The sequence below is a fragment of the Tetrao urogallus genome (assembly GCF_951394365.1).
Source record: "Tetrao urogallus genome assembly, chromosome: 7".
NCBI classification, from domain to species: domain Eukaryota; kingdom Metazoa; phylum Chordata; class Aves; order Galliformes; family Phasianidae; genus Tetrao; species Tetrao urogallus.
Window position 1 is genome coordinate 46,530,456 of NC_136820.1, and position 20,923 is coordinate 46,551,378.

At 46.3% G+C, this 20,923-nt stretch overlaps 1 protein-coding gene across 1 annotated transcript in view; it reads left to right on the top strand.

Moving 5' to 3' along the window:
- Window positions 1-749: 749 nt before the first annotated feature.
- Window positions 750-20,923, top strand: part of XIRP1 (xin actin binding repeat containing 1) — a gene marked incomplete at its 3' end in the record, with an annotated part of 28,998 nt that continues 8,824 nt past the window's right edge. The window contains exons 1-6 of the mRNA XM_079538256.1: window positions 750-877; window positions 2,419-2,473; window positions 3,010-3,420; window positions 4,094-4,175; window positions 18,679-18,835; window positions 20,291-20,344. The remainder of the gene's footprint in view (window positions 878-2,418; window positions 2,474-3,009; window positions 3,421-4,093; window positions 4,176-18,678; window positions 18,836-20,290; window positions 20,345-20,923) is intronic.

Here is a 20,923-nt window from a genome sequence, read left to right on the forward strand (position 1 = left end):
ACATTATACAAGCAACATAGCTTTTAAAGCAAATGCTTTCAAAATCTAAGTACAAGCATCTCATAATCCCATAGTTTGGATGTCTGTGTCAGTAATTAAAGAGCAATTACATATAACTAGTTGGTCCCTAGGGCTCTGTCTAAATTTGGAAAATGAGACCCAGATGACCCAGTGTACTTCCAAGTGTCAGATCAGCCATTGCAAATCCAGTGCCTGGGATTTCTGCTGTGCATTTCTGAAGCCTGGAAGATAAGAACTTTTTTTGATAGAAGAGGGCAAGAGGTTCTTAATTCTCCAGTTACTGCCTGAATTCAGAGCTGGTTCACATCTATGCAACTCTGGGAACATTTAAAAAACTATATGCATTTATGATGCACATGCATAATTTCCATCAAATTATTTTTAAATAAGTTAAAGCAAATCTTTTTCTGATTCCCTCCTCTCCTCTGTCAGAGATATGGACAGGGTGATCAAAGAGAATAAGAAAATTGGTAGGCAGTAGTGGAAAAGACCCATTCTCTGCATTAGAAGTGATTTGACTTTAAATGTATCTTCCTTAACCCTGTTTTATTATCATGTGATGAGGTTTGAAGATGTTTCAGTGAAGACAATTTTTTCATGGCCAGTTATTGCTGCGCTGACCCTTTGAGTGGAGATGGATGCACTGAGTGTTGGCTTGTTTACCACGGGTCTTCACATCCAGCACAATAACCTTTACACTCTTGTTCCACTGCCAGCAGACAGAGAAGATGGAAAAAGCTGAGAAACTGCGATCAGCTCAGTCCTTTCCTTTTCTGTGTAATTCTCCAAGGAGCAGCTCAGAGCACAGAGCAATTCCTCTGAGGAAGTCTGTGTCCGTCTCTGAACTGGTTGCCAGGTGGGTGGCTGATCGACTATTGCAGGTGACTGCAGGCCTGTGGCTTTTCAGGGTGAGCTCTCCATCCTCCACCTCCCTAACACATAAATCTCACTCAGATAAGGACCTTCCCAAGTACAGCATCCCAGAGCCTCACATCTCAAGCTAAAGCCGAGTACTCTCCTGCCACAAGAGCTATCACAGACTGGAAGGAGCGGTCCTTGAGAGCAGCACTGCGGAGAAGGACCTGGGGGTCTTGATAGATGAAAAACTTAACATGAGCCAGCAGTGTGCCCTTGCAGGTCAGAAGGAAAATGGTATCCAGGGCTCCATCAAAAGAGGGGTGGCCAGCAGGGACAGGGAGGTGATTGTCCCCCTCTACTCTGCTCTTGTGAGGCCCCATCTGCAGTACTGAGTCCAGGTCTGGAGCCCCCAGTACAAGAAAGACAGGGAGCTGTTGGAGAGGGTCCAGAGGAGAGCCACGAAGATGATCAGGGGACTGGAGCATCTCCCCTATGAGGACAGGCTGAGGGAACTGGGCTTGTTCAGCCTGGAGAAAAGAAGGCTGCGGGGTGACCTCATGGCAGCCTTTCAGTACCTAAAGGGAGCCTACAAACAGGAGGGGAATGAACTCTTTGAAAGGGTAGATAACAGCAGGACAAGGGGAAATGGTTTTAAGTTGAGGGAGGGGAGATTTAGGTTGGCTGTCAGGGGGAAGTTCTTTACAGAGAGAGTGGTGAGGTGCTGGAACAGCTGCCCAGAGAGGCTGTGGATGCCCCGTCCATCCCTGGAGGTGTTCAAGGCCAGGTTGGATGGGGCCCTGGGCAGCCTGGTCTGGTATTAAATGGGGAGGTTGGTGGCCTGCCTGCAACAGGGGGTTGGAGATTCCTGATCCTTGAGGTCCCTTCCAACCCTGGCCACTCTGTGATTCTGTGATTCTATTAGCTATTATATATCAGTGATGCATGATTTTAGCTTGGAAACCAAGTCCTGTTTTAAAATGCAGATCCACTCAACAAAGTTGCCCAAATACGACAATATTGAGGAATTTGCCCTTGACCCCAACGATGGGAATATTACCAGGTGGATAACTGAAGCTTTTAATCTGCATAATCTCTGAGGTGCCACAAGGGAAAACAGCAGGAGATGGAGAGAAGAGCATTGAGGAGAAAAGAGGGGTGTGGGTCTCTCATCCCCTCATGGTTCCTCTTAATTGCTTCTAACCAAAATACTCCAGGGAGAGTCGCATTTCAACACAAGCCCTTTCAGAGCTGATTTCTTTTGGTTACAACCCATGAATGAGATCAGATCACAGCTCTGCCAAGAATGAGATAAATAAGATTAGCAACAGTACCCACAGTGCAAATCCCTCAACATACAAGTGATAGAGCTGTTGTCAAAACCATCTCTTGAACTCTCCCTTGAGACAGTTTAGTTCCAAATATCCTGAAGATCGATCTGTCTGGCAGAATCTTTGAAGAAAGCTGGAAGTGTACTCCCCACAGTGAGGAAAAGAAAGAAAGTAGTTTCTCCTTCATCATCATCTTTTCTCTGCCCTTCAGGTACCAGAGCATCCTGGACTATGAAAGCAGCATGTCCAAGCAAGAACATCCCAAGGTGAGAGACACAGGCTCAGATAAAGTAGGACAGAGCATGGTCCTGAGAAAAGTTGATTCTCACGGATCACAGAAAGCTGGCTTGAATCTCATTAGAAAATGGAATTTTAAAAAAAAAAAAAAAAAAAAAAAAAAAAAAAAAAAAAAAAAAAGGCAGAATCTGAAAAATTTTATTTCCAGGACAGTTTTCTAATAGAAAGGGAGATGGAGATAAGACAATTATCTGGCAGGAAAGACAAACAGTGGTCATATGTTTGCTACTGTAAATCTTTCTTGCATTACCACAGGCACATTAGAAGAATGCTCTGGAAACAGGCATGACAGAAATTCCTATGCTTCAGAAAAAAATAGAGTATGCTTAGCTTATGTTTCTTCCCTGTACTTCAGGGAACATAGAGCAGAAAGTGACAGAACACTTTCACCTCAAAAATTAAAAGGTCAACAAATGTGATGGTTGGAGTAGAAGAGTAGGAAGCTGAAAATTCAGTTGATCTACTATTGAAGTACGTTATGAACCTGCCTTGATGTTTGTTTTAGGTCATGGAGAGAAGATATCCAGCACAGAGTAATGTCAATCCAATGGGAAAGAAGCATACCTTATCTCAAAGCCATTCCAGTGATGGTGTCTGGAGCAAATCCATGGAGGATCTTCCTATCCATAAAACCAGTACCACAGCAAGGAATCTCAATGGACACCTTACCAACTTGGACACCCCTAAAGCCACTGCACAGAGTAAGACTTCACCTCTTGCTCCACTCAAGACATCATCTCTCCACAGCATTTTGAGGAATAGAGAGGCTGACACCAGGATCATGACGACAATCCAACCCCTCAGCAGGAACACCAAACTCCATAAAGAGCCTTCCTTCTCTTCATCTCTTCAGAGCATACAGAAGAAAGCACAATGGAGTCCTACCATCATTACATGGAGGGATTCTGCAGCAAAGGTTTGTAGGTGTTCTTCTTTAAGAGCTCCTCTGAAATTTATTTTCTTTGGGTGACTAGAGTCATCCTTGTGAGTGGTTGGGCTTCATGGTTGTGGTGCATCATCCACTGACAGCTGGCAGAACCAGCAAGAGATTCCCAAACACATCTTCCTTAAGAAGGAATATGGAATGCTGATTTTGTATAAGAACCTGTCTGAAATGATCAGGTCCATCCCACCATAATATATCACGCCAGGGATTACTGCTCCACAAGAGGCACTGGTCTCTTCCCTGTGGGTATAGCAAAGGGCAACACCAATCATTACTGGGCTTGAGAGCCCCATGTTGTGGAGATGAGTAAAGGAAACAGGTGAATAAACTTGACCTCCAAGGGAAAGCAACAGTGTCTTCAAAAATGAGGTTGGGTGGAGAAAACACTAATTCTTAGCTCTGGAAGCAGAGGGAGGCTTTGTCCGAAGAATGGAGAACAGTGCTTGAAGGCAGCAGAGTAAGGACAAACCTGGCTAAGGCCTACAAGAAGAAACCCCATCCATACACATGGATGCAGTGTCTGGCCCACTTTTACCTCTGGACAGCCTCTGATGCACTCACTTCCCGTGCACTGTGGCTTTGAGCAGTTCCTCTCCTCTGCTGATGGGAACTTACCTCTTTACTCACTGTTGCTCCTACACAGGAAGGAAGGATCTCCCATGACAGACAGACGATCATCTCCTCAGTGACAGATACAGCCAATGACTCAGCCACGGGCAGAAGTGGTGAGTTGGATTTATTTCAGTTACCCGTCGTCATCGCTACTCTACTCCCAGCTGTAACTGGGAAGGGAACAACTTGGTCCTTGTGCTGAGTTGTATTTCCCACCCGATCCAGTAGGCGCTGCCAGAACTGGGCATGCAGGAGTACAGACAAGGACAGGGAGCATGGTGCAGAGGGCAGATGGCCCCACAAGTGCAGCTGTACCCCCTCCAGCCCCGAATGGTCCTATTGCACAGAGCTGGCACATCCCAGCTAGCTGGAACGTGTGCCAGCGATGAGTCCACAGAGCCATCCTGACTCCAAGCATTTTAAAATAGCTGGGATTAAACACTGGGGCAGAATTACATCCGTGTTTAGTTTGGAATGAGTAATACCTGCCTGCACCTCAGCCTCAAGGAAATGAAAAGAGAGGGGTCCCTTTGTACCCAAGTAAGGAGCCTAGGTCCTGGCAGCAGTGGTGTCATCTTTGGCCAGAGATAGGCTACATAAGTGATCCCTAATTCTGTGGTATCGTCAGGTCTATGACAGGTCAGGGATATTTCAAGGCAAGGGGTATCAGTGAAGAGAGAGAGGAAAAGGGTTGAGTTTTACCAAATAAGCTGCCAGGAAGGTTCTACACGTTTTGTCTGTAGTGCTTTCTTGCAGTGTGTAATAGTTGGGTTGGAGAAGAGGGGACCACCCTGACTGCTTCGGACCTGGATCAGGAAACCAGGGACCCTATCTCCCATCTGCCTAGGGTCTATTCTCTTTCCTTTGCACTTTTTCTTTCACAGAAGAGGAAAAGTAAATCATGTACTGCCTGGATATCAGATTTAATTACCCAGCTGCATGGGAAAGCAAGTCTCTGATATGAGCACACAGACAAACGAAGGAGCTGAACTTTCCACAGTGTTCCCAGGATAATTTTTTAATATCAAAACATGTGAAGTCACCACGCTATCCTGATAAATACAATCACAGAATTAGCTGCAGTGTGCCTTTTACAGCGTGAGGAACATCTCTTGTTCTGGTTGGTGCACGATGATTCATGGTTTATCTTAGAGACTGACACCACTCTCCAGCCTCTGACTCAGAGCCCCACAATAGCAAAGACTTCATGTCCTCTTGGCCACTGCTTCTTTGGAAAGTGTTGGCATAGGATCCTTCTGAGGAGCACTTGCGGCCAGGAAAGGAGCTGGGAATATGAGAACTACCTCTGATGTAGGCACTGGATTTGCTCAGAGACAGAACTTTGGTTCAGAGATAGTTGTAATGCTACCTAGCTACATACCAGCTACGAACCAGCTATCCCATATCTCTCCTGGGATGACTTGTCCACGACTTAGCTACTTCCACAGTGGGAAAGATCAATGTTCCACATGTGCCAGTAGGAACTTCCTTATCGTCACCCATGGACAGCCTCACAGCCATTTTCTTGGGACTGAGGAATGGGAACCTGGCTGATGACCTGAGATGAGGAAGGCAGAGTGTCCAATGACTAGGAGTCACACAATGTTTATAAGGTTAAGCAAAGTGCAAATTTGTGGGGCTTAGGCCATTGTGGTATGGTGAACAGCAGCTTGGTGGTGTTCAGGACAGCTCTGCTGTCTGGCATTTGGCTTATCAGCAAACTCATGTGCCTGCAACACTTCCAAGATGAGTAATTACACATGAAGTCAAAGCACAGTTGCTGTACTTCTTCACAAATGCAGTTTAGTCACCTCTGAGACACTATGGGAATCCTGAGCATTGTTCAAAGAGCAAAGCTGCCTGTATCCCTTAGGAAAACCCATTCCCAGCAGCTAAGCCAGCTGGGCTTCTTCCCCAGCCACACTAATGCTATCAGATGATCTGGAGGAAGCTGCCACGAAGGCTATCACCAAGATGCCGGTTAAAGGGGTCCAAAAGGCTGTAGTTAGCAGTAGTGAGATTAAACTGAGCAATGATCAGCAGAGCTTGTTGGGCTGCAAGGCTTGTTTGCAGGGACAGCGGTGTGCCTGACCCTCGTAGCACTCACGTAGTCTCCTGCAAGGCGGTGCGGTGTCATCTAGTGACAAGAAGACTGTTCCCCTTCGGTTCCAAATGTCTCTAGAAGGACACTTTGCACAGAGCCTGCCAGACACTGTGTCCTCCGGGGGCTGTCATCTTTGCCTCCACGAACTGGGGTCCTGCAGCCAACAGCTCCTATCTGAAGGATGCCAGACAGCGCGTGGGCTTGGAGGATCTGAAAGTATGGGGGGAGAAATGCTGATTTAAGATAAAAAGTTCTGTTTGCATTAGGGATGGCTCTGAGTTCAAGGCAGCTCTAGTCTTTGCCATGATACAGATTCCTGCAGCCCAAATAATCCCTAAAAGCTCAGTCCCCTTTCACCAGCTGCTTTGCATGAGTAGGACAAGAGGGTACTGAGCGTCAGTGTTCCTGCAAGCTGACAATCTGTCCAGCTTCAAGCACTTTCCAACTAAGTCAGAAAGTAAACTCCTGTTGAAGTGTGAGCGATCACCTCTCACAGCTGGCACAGCTCCAGCTACAACAGCAATCAAAACAGATAAAAGAACTCTCTATAACTGGCTTTTCTGCTAACCACAACCCATGTGCTTACATAACAGAGACCTCTTACCTGATCTAATCTGCTCAGCCTTTTCACTGCTGCACTACTGCTGTGCTCTTATCTCAGCTCCCATAAGAGTCAGCCCCAGTTAGAGTGAGGGCTGCCCCCTGCTCCAAAGCCCCACATTCCCTGCTGCTGAGCCTTGCATGTTCCCACGCTCTCAGAAAGGCCCCGTGCCCCTTGGATTTTATTTATTTATTTTTTTTCCCAGGACTTTTCCTGCTTTCCAAACAGGAGAAGAAAAGCACTTCCCTGGCTCATGTGTGTGCACCCCACAGAGACAATAATGGGGAGCACTGGGTCTACCACCTCAGGATGGACAGGCAGACATTGAAAGCACGAGCAGCTGTCTCTGTGTGTTCACAGTCTATCAACATACACGTTGTATGTGGCAGCTAGGTGAAGAGACAGGCAAATATATGCTGTACGTACATGCTCTGCACTTCTGTCAGGTTCACAGTGAGCATGAGACGCATACAGGTGTGTACAGTGGTGGCTGCACTGATCTGCTCTGCCCTTCACCTCCTGCTTTTACATCCCTCCACCCCCACAAAATAAATAAGCCTTGCTCTTCCATGCACTCTGTCCCCTGCCTGCTGCTGTTTATGCTGACACCTCTGCCACATGCTTCATGCTACTGGCTGTGCGTGGCAGCCCCAGCTGTCTCCAGACTCACAGCCTAGTTGGTGATCAAGGACCTGTTACCTTCCTGATAATGTCCCCTGTTTTCTGGATCAATCACTTGGGTCTCCACCACTTTAACTGCTCAGCATTGCCTCCCTCACCTGCTATGTGAGGTTCCCTACTCAGAGTGCAGCAGTAACAAGTGTGGTGTTGTTTTTTGCTCCCCCCCCTCCTCCCCCCCCACAGATAGTCAAATTTCATACCGATTGAGTTCTTTTCTCTGATCCTCATTTATTAAAGGAAGCTGCAAAGAAAATGGATGCTATTTTAGAGAGAAGGGTGGTGTTCACAGACACGAGGCTTCACAGACACGAGGCTTAACAGAAACAGCAGAGGACTGGTAATTTCCAGCCTTGCTGTAAGTTTAGGGTTTGGGCTATGGCAGGGAGGACTGGGGTCCATGCAGGAGCCTCTGTGAAAGCCATTGGTCATATGGAGCTGGATATGATGTGTTCTGGTATGATATAATGTGATGTGATGTTGGTGGGCAAATCTCTTCCCCTATCTCCCTGCAGCCTGGCTGCCTTATAGCATTCTGCCCATGTACCTGTAGACATACACTGGAAGCAAAGGGGCAAGAGCCCTCCTAACATTCCTGTAAAACCTCCTGTAAGTTGTTGAGAGGGAGGGAACCAAAAGAACAGAGACTCTCAAATTGGAAAATTGTTACTGGAGATCTGCTTGACACACCAGAGCAAAGTGCATGGAGACCAAGGTCGTGCTCTACCAACTCAGCACAGCACTGCTGAAATCATAGAATCATAGAATCATTAGGCTTGGAATAATCACTAAGATCATCTAGTCCAGTCATCTACCTATCACCACCATACTGTTAAACCATGTCACTCAGTGCAACATCTACCCTTCATGTGATGTTCATGTGGCTAAAAGATGGGAGCATCACTGTGCTATATGCAGTACAAGCACACTACAGAGAGGCATAAAGAGCTTAGAGAAGTGTCCACACCTTCTGTTCATGTCGGAACTTGGGAAAGCTAAGCCTGTTTTGATTCAGGCAGTTAAAACTCTTATGATATTTGCCCCTACAGTGCCTGGCTCAGCACAGTTTCACCTCTGCAGCTCTCTGCCCAGTCAGTCCATTCTTGTGTAGTCTGGCATTGGGTGTGTGGGGCATGTGCACGGCCTGGGACCACTGCTCTGGGGAGCCTGTTCCTCTGGGCCAAACAAACCATGGGACCTCAGGCACTCCTCACACATCTTGCTTTCTCAACTCTTTGCCAACTTCATAGCCCTCATTTGGACCCCCAAACACTGCCCAGAGCAGCTCCCAGCAGTGCTGCACTGCCCACCAAGGATGGATCTGGGAGAAGGGAATGTATCATCCTCCTTTGCATACATGCTTCCTCTCACTTCCCTTTTCCTAAAATATTTTCTTTTCTTTCTCAACACTAGAATACTTGAGCCAAGGAAGAAATGAGGAACTAGAAAATGTAATACCTGTTGCCTTCTCTTAAAACTCTGGCGGTGGTCCAAAGCAAAGGGGGTCAGGCAGTACAGATCACAGCCTGAGGACATGGCAGTGAATCAGGGAAATGCCTCTTCCCCATGGCACTGCAGTTTGGAATCATCCCTTGTCCCATACTGGATTACACCAGGGGTATTTTGAATGAACAAGTTCTGAAAATAAGCCAGGCCCTCAGACTTCCCCACCTCCCCAACTCATGATTGACTCAGCCGGGTGGAAGAGCAGCTTCACCTCCCCTAAAAATAGACCAAGTGGTTCATCCTCTCAACATAGCCCAGTGCTCAGTGATAAAATCAGCTGCCAGAGACCACTGGGAGGCAGTGAATAGGACCGAGGTGTGGGGACTGGAGCAGGGCTCCTCTGGGATTCTGTAAGGACTGCCTGGTGGTGAGTTTCACAGAGGTTTTCCACTGGGACTGTCTACAGCTTGACACAGCTACTGGGACTACTGAGACCTTCCTGTAAGTAATTTTGGGGTAGATTTGAGAAGGGTGAGGTGTTGCGTGAATATGAAGCTTGGGTTGATGCTGAAAATGAAAATCCTGAGCAAATGATGATGCTCAGGATGTTGTGCTGTGGAAGGGCTGGCAGCAGATATGAGATTTTGTTGGCCCAGAGCTCAGTAAATCCCACCATCTGCACCACTAGCAGTGGCTTCAGTTTGGTTCTGCATTACTGTCATGGGTGCTTGGGCATGTTTGAAGTGGAAGCAGAGCATTGTATGTGTTTTTCCCTTTTCCCTAAACATGGAAGTTCCTAGTTTTGAGGCTTAAACTCGTGCATCTACTTGCTACTCTCCACTCTCAGTGTCTACAACCTGCCCCCAAAATGCTGTGAGGGACTGGGACTCTGTCAGCACAAGAGAGGATATGTACAGGATTCTGATTAATCTGTTAGGCACTGTAGGGTTGGTTAGAACATATTCCAGGTCAGAATCATGTTCATAACTAGGTTCAATAGAGTAGGCAGCAAATGTGGACCTCAGAGGAAAGTGAGCTTCTCTTAAGCTTACATCCCTGGGGAATAGGTGGTAGAGAAGGATTTGTTCAGGAGGAAATTTCTCTCCCTCTCTCTTCTGCTCTCAGCTCCAGGGAGCACTGAGGAATGTGTTTGCGACCCTGGCCCAAACAAAGGGCTTCAGGAGGGGGTCTGATGGATTAAGAGCGTTAATACAGCTGTACCATGCTTATTTGCTCTCAGGTGTGGAAAATGACTCCTATACTTCTTGGTAAGATAGAACTTGTGTGTACCCCTGAGTCTCATACCTAATAATTCATTTGCTAGAGCTATTCAGCTACTGAATGTCTGTGTAGCCAGAGGGAAAACACTCCACCTCCATGTTTCAGTGCTCAGTCACTGTGTGAAGGGCCTGAACCCCACAGCCTAAGTTAAATGCAGTGTTGTTCTATACATGCTTTTGGCTATGGTTAGTATTTCCTTCTGGGGTACACGTTCTGCTGATTGCTGCCAGAACAGAAATTCCATAGCTTCCTCTACTTCCTTCCAACTCCTCAGTTTTCACCCAAATCTTCACTGGAAAATATTCAAAGTAGCTTCAGGACTTTACCAGAAAGAAAAAAAAAGGTTGGAGTAAGAGAGATAGGGTTGTGTCTTGGATACAGACATCACTTGATGGGAAGAGACAAAATGAGAACCTGTTTTCTTGTCCAGGCAAAGAACTAGGTAATCCCACTCATGGCAACAAAGGGATCCAGCATGGGTGGAAAATTGTAGAAACTTCCCTTGAAGGCTGTGTTCAGTCTTTGAATAGATGCAGTATTTTGTAGGATACACAAGCCTCTTTTCTGGGGTAAATCAGGCAAGAATGCCCCAACTGTACTGGTGGGGAGAATGGAAATCCTTCTTTACCACCAGCAAAAAGCCCAGGTCTGGGTCTAAACACAGCAGCAGGAAGCCTTGTATTCAGTACTGTACAACCTGATCTTTCACTCTTTTGAAGCCAAGCCTTTCCTCCCACTACTCTCACTGGCAGCTTGCCTCATTCAGAAACAAATGGAAATGCTAGGGAAACTCAATATCAAGAAGCGGGCTAGGATATTCTCTTTAAAGGATACTGGTGGAGATTTTTTTTTATTATTTCTCTTATTTTTTTTGCCATGACAGTTTCTTCCAAAACTGTATTCAGATTTCTTGGCTGTCAGTGATGAAGAGTTGACAGCAGCTCGGAAACTCCATGACAAGAATAGAATGCAGAGGCAGGCTCATGCTGCACAGCATCCCTGCAATGCCGCCACAGCAACTCCATGGCATGGCCAAAAAAACACTTATGGATGCATGCCACAGCCCCAGTCCCAAAGGGACATGTGGGCAGTGATGCTTATGGCAGACATTCCCAAGGTATCGCTTTGTAGTGGCTGGAAAGGGCTTCCCTTAAAAGGGCTGGAATTTGTGGCATGCCAAGAAGCCCTCTCCCCAGGCATGGGTTATTTTGGTGGGTAGCTCTGCTTTGCTTTCCTAGGGGATGTTTTGGGGGGAGGAAGCCACTGTCACACATTGTCATCCTGCAAGGATGTCTGCAGGGGAAGAGATGCTGTTTCATGGGATGTAAAGCATTAGGGAGGCAGAGGGATTAGTGCAGGAAACAGTCCTGGTGTGGATAGGATGGGTGAACACTAAGAGGGGAACAGAAGAAGCTCTTCCTTTATAGCAAGCGGTGGCGGTTATCACCATCTCATGGAATCTTAGAACCATCAAGGTTGGAAAAGATCTCTAAGATTATTGTTGTCCAACCATCAACCCATAGCATCTTAGAATCATTAAGATTGGGAAAGACTGCTAAAAACGTTGAGTCCAACCATCAACCCATAGAATCGTAGAATCATTAAGGCTGGAAAAGACCACTAAGATCATCTCATCCGACCATCACCCCATGCCTGTGACCACTCTAGACCATGTCACTCAGTGTGACACCTGCTCTTTTCTTGAACACTTACAGTGATGGTGATTCTGCCACCTTCCTGGGCAGCCCGTGCCAATACCTGATCAAACACCCCAAAAGAGTGGGGGAGCTGAGCCGGGTGAGTTTTAAGGCAAGGGACAATGAGCTCCCAGCAGCTGGCCCACTGGGCAAGGCCGTGTCCCCATGCAGCAATACAACCCGCAGCTGTCTCTGGGTGAAGCTTCTTGGAGTCTTACAGTGCCAGGAATAGCAACCTGTACATTCCTGGATTTTTTGCAAGGGCCAGAAATAGCCCCGAGCTGCCTCGGGCAGACACTCAGCTCCGCCTGAAGCTAAATTTTCCTGGGAGCTGTTTAGATTACCTGAGGGTTGTGAAGTGCTTCTTGCAAAGGGAATTCCAGCTGACACAGAAGAGCCACAAACGTCTGTAGAAATGTATAAAATCAGGGACATTTGGGGCAGTAGTTGTTTTTTTTCCCCCCACCTCCCACTTGCAATCACAGATTTATACACGTGTACCATGTGCATTGTTTGGTTATAACTTAGTAAATTATTCCTAAAGTAAGAAATTCTCTTTTGAATCTTATTTTATCTTCAGCAAAGCTACTCTGTAGTTACATTTGCTCTAGTTAAAAAGAAGGAATGCATTATAGTTTTTGATGGGCTTGTTTAGCTTAGAGAAGAGAAGGCTCTGGGGAGACCTCATTATGGCCTTCCAATAATTGAAGGGAGTGTATAAAAAGGAGGGAGAACAGGAGGGTGGATAGCAATAGGACAAGAGGGAATGGTTTTAAACTGAGACAGGGGAGGTTTAGGTTAGATATTAGGAGGAAATTCTTCACACCGAGGATGGTGAGGCACTGGAACAGGTTGCCCAAGGAGGCTGTGGATGCCCCATCTCTGCAGGCATTCAAGGCCAGGCTGGATGTGGCTCTGGGCAGCCTGGTCTGCTGGTTGGTGACCCTGCACACAGCAGGGGATTGGAACTAGAAGACCATTGTGGTCCTTTTCAACCCAGGCCATTCTATGTATGTGCATTATTCATTGTATTTATTAACTACACCAGACATGTCCCCCACCTCCAGATCAGGGATCTGTTTCACTATATGCTGTACCCACCTATTTTAAAGGAAAAAGTCAACTTGTGAAAGTTTGGAATCAGGACAAAAAGTGTTATGAATTCATACAATTTTTGTTAGTTATCTAAATAAGATCAGAGACGTTCTTACCTCTGGTGAGCAAGGGAAAAATTTCACTTCTAAAAGTCGATTGCTAGAACACATGCAGTTATAATATAAACAGGTGACCTGGATGAAAACAACCAAAAATCAGATGACTGTAACAAAAAAACAAACAAACAAACATGTTCACAATTACTGCTCTTTCACATAATGAGCCAATTCACAGTAAAACAAAAAGGCTTGAATTTGGAATCCTCACCGTCCTTTGTAGAACTGAAAATGAGAGAAAACACTGTGGTTTGCAAACAGAGCAAAGCATGATCTGGGAGCCGGTGAGCAGCCATGAGGGTAAACATAATGCTTCAGAGCATCACCAGTCCTTGTTTTTTCTGGAGGCTGCCTAAAATCCCATTAATGCTGCGCACTGCAGCTCTGTCCCATGATTTTTTACTTTTCATTCGGAAAAAGACATGCATGGCATTTTGGCACCTATTAAAGCCTCATAGCAAGTTATAAATCCAATGAGAAATGGCAATAAGTGCCCTTCCCTTCCCAAACCCTTGGGCCTCCCAACATCCCCACAGCACCTGGAGCCACTCACCCATTGGCAGCCTCAAGTTGGGGCAGGGAGGCCACTCTGTTCCCGTCGGTGTGCATCTCCTCCAGCTCAGCATCCCCAGGACCAGGGCCACCAATTCACAGACTGGGGGCAGAGATAAAAACCCCTCTCTGCTGACTGAGCACCACCAATGGGCTGCTGGGCTCCTGGATTAAGCAGCAGCACTGGTTTCTCAGACAGCTTTTATGGGTGCTCACCCAACTGTGCAAATTACCTCACCGGGATTTAAGAGGTTCTTTTGTTAAAGAGTAGATTCTCTGAGAGGCAAAGATAGGAAGACAGTGGGGTGGGTGTGATTTGGCACCTGCAGTTCCCACATGTAGGGATAGAGGTGCTTAGGAATGGGGTTCTCTCCTGCAGGAATGGGCTTCCAGATCCAGGAGAGGACAGGGAGCTGCTGAGGTCTCACCAACGTGAGTACATCCAGCACACAGAGGACCTCTTGGTAATGACCATCCTGCTGAGGGGTCCTTAGCAGCAAATGTCATTACCAGCAGACAGTCCACCCCAGGGAACAAGGAAGAGCTAAAACAGTCCCAAATTTGCAGTCTACTCAGAGTGCCACAAACCCAAGAGCATTTCCATGTTGGTTCACCTCCGTTCTCCTGGAAAATGGAGTCCCTGCTACAGTGTAAGGAACCATTGTTTTCCTGCCCTGCTTTCACAGCACTCAGAAGCTCTGGGACATGGGTCCCTTCACTGCCACTAACCTCTAAGAGTTGGATCCTGCACCATGGGCTGTACTGCATCTCATGGTGACCAGGTAGAGGCATGGCAGGGGCATGCAGACCATACCATGTCCCATGGCATACAGCATGCCAAGTCCATAGAGCATAACTGACACAAAGCTAGTTGGCAGAGCAATGAGGATGGGCAAGAAAACAAGGGGCCAGGACTGTATCACGACTTATACCACCAGCCTTTCCCTCTGCCTCCAGCTCCTGCAAGCTCCCTGCAAGCTGAGCTGAGCTCAGGTCCTGTTACACAACGCCATGGGATGTCAGGAGTGGGCCTGCATGGGGTGCACCCGCCTACACAAAGGGCTTTGCTTAGCAGCTGTGTTTGCTCAGGACGGCTGATTTTGGGAGCAAAGCTGATGACATGTGGTTGGCCAGGCAGCCCAGGGGATCAGTGCTGAGTTTGCAGCTTCCTTTTTTAATAGGTGACTTAGGCACTCAGTAGCTCACTGGGGTTGGAGGTGGGAGCCGGGCTACAGAGAGTGCCAGCCGTGGCGGACACAAAAACAGGTGGGTAGCATGCTTTTTTCTATAGGATAAAGCAGTTTAAATGCAAAGCAGAGTGAGCAGAGCTGCTGTGTTAACAGATGAATGGGGTTTTCTCAGGGGAAGGAGGGATGAAGCACTTTGTTAAAAGTTTGTTTTCCACTTGCTGGGAGTTGGCTGTCAGATTTAACAGAGACGTTTTGAAACAAAGAGAGGTGCAATATTATCTTCTTCAGGAGACAGAGCTGTTGGTGACTTATGGGCAATAGCCAAAGAGGAAGTGATTGAATATTTAGATTAATTTGTGAATCTTTTCCCCCATTCTCTTTCCTTTCCCTTTCTTCCTCTTGTGTCTAGGAAGGTCAGGGAGAAAAAGTGGAGACGAGGAATGGTTTTTCCCCATTGCAGGGCTGAATATCTCTGATCCGTACTGTTTAGGACTGAATATCTCTGAACACCAGCCTGCTGCCAGGAGGGTCAGACAAGAGCCTCCTCTACACCTTTAGCTGCAAGGAGCTCTTTTTCTCCCCAGAAACCACCTCCATCCTGCCCTGCTCACCTTGGGCACAGCTGATGGACTAGAGGGAATATTCAAGGTGCTAGCAGAGCCCTTTTGTCCAACAGAACAGAAACATAGAACCCAACACAGGTCTCATACTGAGTCTCCATGCCCTCAGTCTCCCACACAACAATTCAGACAGTGTCACCCTTACCCTGTTTTCACCACACCCTTTAGCATCCTTTGCTGGGAAGCTCTTGAGATGACAGTCTGACTCTCTTGTTAGTGGGATCAAGTGTTGTTCTTCCTCTGCTATCTATAATTAGCACTTTGGAGGGTGGCAGCAGCCTGTTTCATCAGGCAGAGCTTCCTGGAGCAGCGCAGCTAATTATATCCATCATTAAAACAGAAGTCCTGTGGCTTTTCACCCATCTGAGCCAAAGGATGAAGGAAGAAGCAGATCTGAAGCAGTTTTCCACTGTGTGGTCAGAGAGCTGCATCCAGCTCCATCACCTGCTTGCAGGCTGGAGGGCACATTGCTGTGCTTTGGGCAGCATCTCCACCCCCCCCTCCCCCAAAGGGGCCAACACAAATAACATCAGGTCACCATAACCCTCACAGGCCACCTTGCAGAACGTTACCAGCCCAGATCTAGGATATGGAGTAGCTTTTGCTAAGTTCTCAGCACTAAAATGGTCAAGTATAGGGTCCCAGCCTTGCTGTGAAGAGCTCCCAATTCCTATAGGGAGCCTTTCAGAGTTTTTTCACTGTGACCACGGCTTTGCTGAGGGCTTATGCTCGTTTTCCCAATTGGAAAGGCTGCAAAACTATGCTTGGTTTTCTTTCTGCTTTGAAGCTAGGAAGGCTGTCTCTCACAGCTCTCCCCATTGCTCTTACTGAGAAGCTTTGCCAAACCTCATCACCTTGCAAGGGAGAAAGCTTCTGGTTTCCCAGTGGATTCTTTTTGCCTTCAGTAGGAAATTCAGGACTGTAGGAGAAAACAGATTCTCCAACATGATTTTTCAAAACCCTATTCATGGCAGCTAATCGCCCCATCCCTGGAGACATTCAAAGTCAGATTGGATGGGGCTCTGAGCACCCTGATCTAGCTGTAGGCATCCCTGTTAATTGCAAAGGAGTTGGAACTCAAAGGTGCCTTCTAACTCAAATGATTCTATGATTCTAATCTCTAATCCAGCACACGTTTCAGTGCTATTCTCATAGGACATGGCCATGGCAAGGAAAGAGCATGGAATCCCAGGTACCTTTGCTCGCTATTGCTTCATTTTTGCTCTTCACAGAGGGAAATGTGTGCCTCAAATCTCCTAGTGAAGGGGGAAGTCTTCTACAGCAGGTGGAAGGGCAGGTGTTAGAGGTATCAGCACCAGCTTCTCTAAAAGTGGGTGTCACAGTAATGCCTTGACCCTCTCCTTCCCCTTTTCAAAGTGCTGAACATCTTGAAAAGTCACAGACCCAGTTAAATGCTTGACCAGAGTGGAGAAAAACTGACATAATCAGACACTAATTCATTTTACAGCCTCACTGCCTTTCTGAAGATGCACCAGATTGGGACCAGCGGTGCCACTGTCTCCACTGGCTATAGCTAAATAATTCATTTTGGTTCAGAGTCTGACCCACCAACAATAGAAATCAGGGAAAGAAGTCCCATATTGACACTGTGACTTAGTTAGAAAGAAAAAAAAATATGCTAAGGAAATCTCTTCTGTTTCCTCTCCTCATGCCACTGTACCCTTTTGGCAGAACTGAGCACCTACATCTGCACTGCTTCCAGCTGCTTCCACATGGATCCAGCTTCAGCTTTGCATCAAAATGCCTTGGCATCTGCAGGAGCAGCTGGAACCAAGGACAGAAGAGACACCTGCAGGTGTCAGCATCTCAGTGGTGTCCTTCCGCTCTTATCTCAGTGTTTGTTCAGTGCTAAGGACTGACATGTCTGACCCATAGGAATTAGTGTCTCTTTTGAAGCACCAGCTACCAGGATCCTGTTAGTGCACAATGTTACGTGTTGTCACCTCAAAATGAAGGCAAAGCAAATGTCCTTCAGTATTTCAGAGAAAAGCTGGAAAATATGAACTCAAAATCTGGAAAACAAAGAAAGGAGTCATTAAGTCGGTTATTTACAAAATCTCATGATTTGAGGACTGAGATTTGAGAGCAAAGAATGCCAGAATTGCTGCAGTGTTTTCAACGTGCACATATTAACAAGTACATCAGCCTTTCCGTGGCTGTGAAAAAGCTGGATTTGTGGAGAGAGAGCCCATTGTTCAAACAGAAAGCATTGCAAATACCACACTAAATCCAAATGTATCAGTGCAAGCCTGCAAATAAAGGGAGAACCTTCTGGTGTTTTTGCAGTGGTAACAGAGAAATGAAGCCCCTACTAGCCCAGAGGACTGAGGTGCAGCATATATGTACAGAGGGGAAACTCCTGCTGTTTAGGGGATGAAGGCCATGGGAGGGAGTGCACTGCGTGGACTTGGGCTGAGTATCACCCAAGTGTGTGTGAGCACAGCAGCAAGTGGTCCCCCTGCATACCTCTCAGGTTGTCTGCCTGATAGATCACCTCTTCCCAAAATAGTCAATTCCTCCATGAACCAGATAGAGACATCCCCAGCTGGAGTCATCTCCATGGTAGGCATCTGAACAAAAGTAGGGGGAATGCCAGATATCTTGGATATGTCAGGAATGTCATGCTGGGCTCTAGTGGCGCTCTATGGGAGCTAGCTCAGATCATCACCACTCTAAAATAAGAGATCGTTCCATGCTGTGGCCATGGGCAAATCTTATAGTCTCATCATCTCTTGGTTTCCCGAAAGGAGAAGGGGTGAAGATGAATGGGTATAGCTGCCTGCGAGGCATGCTGATGGGAGAGTGAAGTGGTTAAGGAGAAAAAAGGTAGAAGTTGATTCAAGTTTAACATCTGTAGTTTTTTCACATCCTTCACATCACTTCTGTCTTGGTGATGGCCTTGGCTGGGGATGCAGGGATGGGTGCAGGATCTGTGCCAGGGGAGCTCCACGGTAGGATAATGGCACCAGGTGTGTGCTTGGTGGGTTGCTCTCAAGTCCCACCATCCATTTCAGCCATCCATTTCAGAGGAGGGCAGATGTCCATATTTTCTCCCTAAACCTAAAAGTATGACGTTAAAATCAGGGAGAGAGGTCCCCACCTTGCTGGAAGAAGGGGTGCGCAGAAAGCAGAGCCCACTTAGAAATGTCCTGCCTCACACCATGCCATCACCACTGTTTCACATAGCTCACTATGCCTACCTGTCTCTGTTTCAGATGAGAGGACACGGTCATTTTTAGACATATCAGACAGCACAAGGCGCTTACTTCAACAAGGACGAGGGAGTCTTCTCTGTCTGTCAAGGAGCTGTCAGCTCGTTATCTCTCGCAGGCAGCTGCTGCTGCTGCTTCTCAAGGCAGCACCACATCACCGGTAAGAACCATGGCATCCAAATGGTGTCCCATCCCTTCCAGAGGCTCCAGAGGGAGAACACACCTGAGTTCATGATGCTGGAGGAACGCAGCATTTCTTTTCCAAGAATGACCATAACATAGAATATGCCATCTAAATGTCATATTAATGTACCATATACAAATATCACATTATCGTGCTGATACTAATTGCATTGCTGATATGCACGTGATATTCATGCTGCATGTACACACACATTATATCCGATAGCTCCTGCATAGTGTATTCATGAATAAGATATCTAATATCTGCGTGTATAAGCACAATTACATCTATTCAGGAAATATTCAGCACATAGCAACATGAACATCCCTCTGCTATACTCATTCTAACATACATAAGTGGGTCCCAGATTCATCCCATGTAGTAGAAAAAGGAAACATCACCAGGGGATTTAATCAGTGATTTAATCATCCAGACTTGGCTGATCAGTGGGTCATAGGATAATTCTTGTTGTACGTATTATGAGGTATATTTTTCTCTCCTGCCTGGCTCTGTTTGTCATCCAGGGGTGATAGGAGATGCATTTTCTCTCCTGGACTTCTGCAGGTTCATTCATGCTCCTTCCACTCCCAGCCATCTGCAGGGTCCTTGACTGGAAATGTAGTCTCTTGAACAAGTATAAGGGCTCTGAACTGGAAGAGCCCAGACTGAAGCACTGCCACCTGAAAATAATTAAGCATAGACCATCAGTGGGGAATTACAACTGCAATGAAGCAGGTTCAGGCTTCTTTAAAGGCTGTTCCATGACCTGCGCCCACAATGGACGAGGTTTGCGCAAGAACCACGCGTCCTGTCCAGCAGCAAGACATGATGGGCCATACAGCTTGATAAGAAATATTTCTTCACCAGAATCTGTCCTAATTAAAATTTTCTAAGAAATCTGCATTGCTGTGAAGCATTCAGGTTGGGAAAGAGAAAGAAAAGTCTGAGAAAAATAATCACAGAATCACACACAACCAGAGAATCTGTAGGAGTTGGGAGGGACCTCCAGAGGTCTTCTAGTCCAACCTTCCAGTAATAATTTCAAAACAAATTTTCAATGAATTTTGGTTCGTAATGCCATTGCAATATAAATTTGTTTTGTCTTAAAAATACTGGCATGCCAACAGAACTATAAGACAAATCAAGCTTTGGAGAAATTAGTGCTTGTTTTGTTTTTTCCCCTGACTCTGAACAAATGTGTTTGGGTTTCTTTTGTCGACTGAGGCTTTTGGAAAAATGTCTGTTCAACCTGGGGTAAGATTGATTTTTCCCAGCTGAGAGCTGTCAGTGAACCAAAAAAAAAATCCACAGAAACAAAACGCCAGTGGTTTCCAGTTCTCTGTAGTAGACACACACACACACATATATATACAGCTGTCGTATGTGTCTGCCTATGCAGTTTGATGTCATTCCCTTCTATATCTTTTCCAGAGAACTGTGAAGGACAGCTCCACTCAATCTCTCAACAGCCAGAAATCAAGCAAGGTAAGAAATGTTAGAGATAAGCACCCTTATCTAACCAAATATTTGCGGATAGTTGTGGAGTGTGATTGACACACCCACACCAGGCAGTGAGGAGTGCTTCCACACTGAATATAGCTACCAGCTGCTCAGCCCTTCCCTGTGTTTAGAAGCTTATAGATAAAAAAAAAAAAAAAAAGAGCACCTTATTTTTAGAAGTGCATTTGACGATTCGAAGTACGTTGGCTTGTACAAATAATTTGCGTTTTACACTTGCTGCCAAATATGCTGGTTTTGGTATTCTGGTTTGTTTAGGTCTGTTTGGTTTGGGTTTTTTGTTTGTTTGTTTTTGCTGTTTCGTTTTTTTTCTTACTAATGCTCAGCACTTATTTTTAGCGAGAACGATCTGTGTGTTAACAGAGCAAAATAACATTGCGCGCCATTGCTTTGAGCAACAACTAATAATATTCCAGGCATAACTCTACAGACGTAACTCCAAAGGCATGCCAAGGATCAGCAGATCTGTTTACTGAAAGGAAAGCCCCAGGATTATGGTTCTTTTTAGATAATGATTAAAGGCTTCAAATACCTTCCCTTTGGAAA